The sequence below is a fragment of the Phodopus roborovskii genome, unplaced genomic scaffold (genome assembly GCF_943737965.1).
Source record: "Phodopus roborovskii unplaced genomic scaffold, PHOROB, whole genome shotgun sequence".
In the NCBI taxonomy this organism is placed as follows: Eukaryota; Metazoa; Chordata; class Mammalia; order Rodentia; family Cricetidae; genus Phodopus; species Phodopus roborovskii.
The window spans coordinates 6130526-6136525 of record NW_026126418.1 but is presented as its reverse complement, the minus strand read 5'-3'; positions in this window follow the sequence as shown (position 1 = coordinate 6136525).

Genomic DNA, 6000 nt, shown 5'->3' with positions numbered 1-6000 from the left:
TTATCTTTATGCCCTAATAAAAGTGCTTTTAACAATTAAGGGTTGTCTCTCTGAAGTTGTATTTTAAATTAATTCGACAGTGTCTTTAACAGCTTCCACTGTCCGTTAATGGTGCTGTGTAGAAGTGTGAGTCCTATTTACAGCAACAGTTGCTGTCCACCTCCTTGGTCATGTTTACTCTGTGTGTGAGAGCAAGTGTTATGTTTTCCCTACCCATCAGCATCAAAAATAGAAGGGATGATAGGCCAGTGGAACTGCGAGAATGAGAAATCAGCTTCAATGGTGAGCAGAAAACAAGCAGTAGTCTCTCCTTTTTGTCTTTTTGTCTCTCTCCTTTTGTCCTTTTACATTTTGGTAACCAGCACGCTGCAGCAGCTTTATGGGCACAATAGACAGGAAGCCATGCTCCTGCCTTGGCAGCATTTGGTTGAAGGGGAAAAGGTCTCAACTCCTTGTCACTTACAGGGTCTTGTACACTTGGGGAAAACTTTTTGTTTGTCTAAGAAACACATACAAACACGCACACACCACAAATGTGTGAATACCTAGTATTTGGAGAGTTGAGTCTGGCAGGTGGAAACAAGCCCCTTTGACACATCTCTATTTATTGTGTTATTTTCCCCAACAAAGGCTCAGATGCTAACTAGCTTTGTGAATAATTTGTGGATAGGAATGTGATCATTTTTCTAAGTCAGCCAGTGGGCTCAGTTCATTGCACTCCCCACCTAAAAATAAATTCTCCGGCTGACTGAGAACATACCGATACTTGCTGTGAGTGAAGCAAACTTATGGGGACCATTAAAGTGCCAGGGCATTGGAAAATAACAGTGAAGTGAATGCTGATTTGCATTTATGTCATAAAATAACTTGTCACCTTCAATTTATCACAGTAATTGGTACCAGAGGAGAATGTGTGATGCTTATGCTTGGTTCAAAGCCCACCTTTCCTCACCTCTCAGTCCCTGCCTGAAGCAGTAGTGGGTGTTCTTCAAAAGAGAAGGGGGGGGAAGCTCAGATGTTTTTTTTCCACACCTTTGGAGTTCATGTGATGAGATTCGTCAATATATGCAGAAAAATTGTAATTATGATTAATACATATTTTGTGTTTCTTTTGTGACGTATATACCATGCTGAGTAGTCTTTTTTATTCATTACTGTAGTCAGATTTCACAACAACCTATTAAGTTATGTTCCTCTGTTGTCTCCACATCACCCAAACAAAATGTAAGGCACACAAAAGTGAAGTCACTTGCTCAAGGTCATATAAACAATAAGTGGTGGAGACAGTATTTGTATCCATGAGGCAAGACCCCAGAGGCTATGACATCAGACACTTTGGTGAGCTGCTGCCAGAGGCACAACGTAATATAATACTAAGGCTAAACCACTACCTGGGAACATATTCTCTAGATCTTTAGATATGAGCAGGATATAATTGGAATGACCCAGCATTATCACTCACCAACCAGAAGAAACACATAGCTGGGACAAGTTACCTATTCCAATTGGTTTTAAGAAACTAATCAATGGTTGGTGGGTTTTAGCAACATAGCTTTTAAGTCTGGGATTCCAGTTCAACAGAAAGCAATTTCTCACAAGACATAATAGCAGCATCTACATTAGGGCAGTTCTCCAGGTCTCTTCATTCAGCTATTATCAGGGCAGACTGCATATTTTACTTCTGTGAATTACAAGTCTTTCCTCTGATGACTTCTAAGCTCAAGTCTTCCATGTTTCGGGAAAGAGGGCAACAACATGTCTTCATCTAGTGTGTGAACACCCTGAGAAGGCAAGGCATGTTCAGATTTCGGGAGTATGTAAATCACACTGATCTGATGACAGATCAGGGTTAGATCTTCCCTCTACCACTGCGTTGGAATCTGGCCAACTCACTCTGAAGTTGGATTTCCTCTTCTGTCAAAACAAGCTGATGATACCTCCCTGAAGACCAAGGAGAGTCAAGTGTGCACAGTTAGTTAACAATGATAGGACATGTAATAGATGATGTCATGAATACCCATGCTGTTTTTTATCTGGCTTGTTATGGAGGAACTCAGCTATGTATACTATACTAGGCCTTTTTAAAAATGTTGTAAAACACACAGAACATAAAGTTTTGAAGCATTATCGAGAGCAGCGACTTTATGTATATACACATTGTTGTGCAGCCATTATCAGCATCTGTCTCCAAAACTTTTCTAACATCCCACATGAAAGCCCTGTGCCTGTCAAGTGATAACTCTCCATCCCCTGCACTCCCTGGCCACCACCTTGATACTTTCTGTCTCTGAGAGCCTGACTAATCTACTTACCTCACATAAATGGGATCACAGAATATGCGTTGAATATCTCTAATCCACAACTCTGATGTCTGGAATGTTGTAAAGCCTGCAACTTTCCAACTACCAATGTGATGCCACAAGTGGAAAAGATTACACCAAGAAACTTCATTTTATGTCAAAATTATGAAAATAATTGTATAAAATTATCTCTAGACTATGTGTGTGTTGCTGTGAGTACTCTGTGGCCTGTGCGTGTCACCTTTTGTTCATCCTTGCACCCACCGTGGGCATTCGGGCTGCTTGCACCTTTAGCTCTTGTGCATAATGCTGCTATGGGACCCATGTACAGATATCTGCTCAAGTCTCAGGTCATAATTTTTTTTTTGGGTACACATCTACATGTGAGGTTGTTGATTACACATCAATTCTATGTTGAGATATTTCATTTAATTTTTTGAGGCCAGGTACCTTTTGTATACATTATTTGGACTATTGAATCTATTGAAAGGTATCCTGTGGGGATTCTCGGGCATTCTTGCTAGACTATTCCATCTAATTAGGTCAAGAACCTAGAAGGCAGTGCCATAAAGCCAAGAAGAGTACGTTACTCACTGATTTGGGCTTTGTGACGCCTACCTCTCCTCCCAGTTACAGGTGACAGATTGCCAGAGCAGGAGAAAATAATCTCAGAACAGGCAGCAATATGGTTTAAAACTGTTTTGCTATAGATAAGTGTCTGACTCTGACACTTATCCCACCCCCAGCCCACCCCCTCCTTTCTCTGCTGGAAGAGCTGAGGCAGGAACCCTGGGGTGTGTTAACCCTTCCAGATCCAGCTTCAGTGACTCCTTCCAAGTATTTGATGCTTCAGCAGCCCTGCCTCTGAGCAGCAAGTTAGCCAGGAAGCTGCCAGTCACTTGATGACATCAATTGTTCTGTAAGTGACAGACACTGAAAAGTCTCATTATCACCAATAACAGGAACACCTCATCCATATCACACCTGTCAAGGCAGTCAAGCTGGGTCACCTATGTAGTATGTATGTATGTATGTATGTATGTATGTATGTATGTATGTGTGTATGTATGTATGTATGCATATATGTGCCAGCCACAGCTGGCTCTATGGTTACAGACAAGGGGACTCCTGCACACTGGTGATCTGCCTTGCCTATTCAGCCTGGTCCCCATTGGGGAAACTGCAGAAGATCAGAAAGAACAACTCTTCAGAGGCCGAGCTCATTCTTCTGATGTCACTTTGAACCTGTTGCTGATCTTGGCAGAGGGGAACTGTTCAGGGAAAGGTGCTAACTTTGGGGACCCTAAGCCAATGGTGGTAAGTTAGGAAGGCATTCTCTGAACGGTACAATTGCAGTTACTCAGTGTCACTTGACAGAGGCATCTTCACAAGATGTTCAGGCAGGGCTTTTTAGGAAAATCACTTTGACTGCAGTACTGGGAGGCCTGTTTAGAGACAGAAGTCACCGGGTGTGATGTAGAGATCTTGGGATTTAGCAGCAAGCAGACTAGGGTTTGTCTCTACACTAATTGAGTATGATATGGGGAGGCAAATTAGTTAACTTTGCTGTGCCTGGTTTTCCATGTGACCTGATCTAGATTAGAATACTGCAGTGACACATTTATTAATCAAAATAGCCAAGATATGGAGTCCGGGTAGAGGTCCATTGATGGATGGGTGGATACAGAAATTGTGGCATATTCAGACAGTGGAATTTTATTCAGCTGGTTTTGGTGGCATACACCTGTAATTTTAACACTTGGGGTCTGAGGTAGGAGAATTGAAGTTCGAGGCCATGAAACCATCCTGGTCTAGAAAGTGAACCTCCCACACACCATGTTTAAATATTGATGTGTGATGCACAGGGTATACTCTATAAGTATTAGATACTACTGTTTCATGCCACTTCCATCTTTTTAATGTTAGGTGAGATATAAATAATCATAGTATATGTACAGAATACAAAATTCACATTCAATTACAACACATCTGTGTTGAATCTTCCTGGGAGCAACTAACAGTGCCTTTTCTGTCAAGACGCTTGAGTCTGATGCCACCTCCCACATTCTGGAAGCAGGAAGGCTCTCCTAATATGATTCTATCTATCAGCATAGTGTCATGATTAAGTGAGTCACCTCTGGAGTCAATTACTAGGCTTCACATTACAGCACTTCAACTTCCAAGTTTTGAACAGTTTCTTATTTTCTCCCTGCTTCTATTTCCTGATCTATAAAACAGGGGCAAAGCTTGTATCTGCCACTTAGGTCTGCCTAGCATGGTACTTGGTGGGAGGCAAAATATGCAAGCAAGGTCAGTTGTTTCTACTAGCTTGACTTGCCAGTGCACCTGATGTAGGTAGAGGCAGAGAAGCCGTGTCATGGTGTCACATTGGAGCCAGATCACAATGGCTTGACTCAGAGTTGGTCCCCAGGCCAGCATTCAGGGAACCTCACAATGGTGTTATCCACATGGGAATGCTTGCACCACAGACACTGGCAAACAGTATCAGTCAGGTACTCTCTCCTCTCCCTAGCCATAGCCAGTTGTTAAACATTTACCAACACACTCCTGGGCACAAGAGAGTCCACTAAGCCACCATGCCTGCTTTTCCATAGCTCCACTGAGAAGCAAGAGTGGGGCTCTGGGCAGGTCAAAGACCAACAAACCAGTATGTGTATGGGGAGAGGAAGATCTTCCTTCCTTGCCTCTGCAACTACTGTGACAACATATTAGATACAATATCCACTCTTATGGAAGTATTCATTCATTCATTCATTCATTCATTCATTCATTCATTCATACAGGGTCCCAATATATAACCCAGACTAGCCTTAAATTCATAAGCCTCTTGTCTCAGCTTCCTTGGCATTGGAATTTCAGGTATGCAGATATCACTTTTTCACTTCTATCCATGCTCTATCTATTTACTTATCTATGTATGTATGTATGTATGTATGTATGTATGTATGTATGTATCTATCTATCTATCTATCTATCTATCTATCTATCATCTGTCATCTCCAAGGTCTTCTAACGTAGCCCAGGCTGTCCTCAAACCGGCAGTCCTACCTCCAGAATTTTGGGATCACAAGTGTGAGTCACTATATTAAGCTTTATCTGTCCTGCTTTAAAGGACAATCACATTTATTAATGTGTGTGCACACACATGCATGTGTCATGTAGAGGTCAGAGGACAACTTGAGGGAGTCAGTTCTCTTCTTCTGCTCAATGAGTCCAGGAAGTTGGATTCAGGTCATCAGGCTTGGGTAAGTGCCTTTACCTGCTGAACCAGGTAACTGTAGCTAGAAAATCGAGCCATGGCAAACATGAAGAATATGGAAATTTAATAGCAGGAAATATAACAATCACAGGTTTAGAAGGACATTTAAAGCAAGTAGCTTCAAACAGACAGCTCCCAGATAGCCACACAAACTTCTAAGAGTAGGGACCTTCCTGGTCCTACAACTGTCTCATGGTTCAGAAGCAAAGACTTAGAAAGGGGCAACGAAACTGATGAAGTTTAGTTTATGTACTCTTTGGTTGTCAGGGAGCAAATAGACGCTGGATTCTACAGAGTCACAACTGGGTATTCCCAGGCAACCTGCATATCTGGAAAAGATGGATATTGGTGGCCACAACTGTGACAAGTGTTCACCTCTACCTTCTTAGTTCATATGGTGGGAAATGATTGGTGATTCTT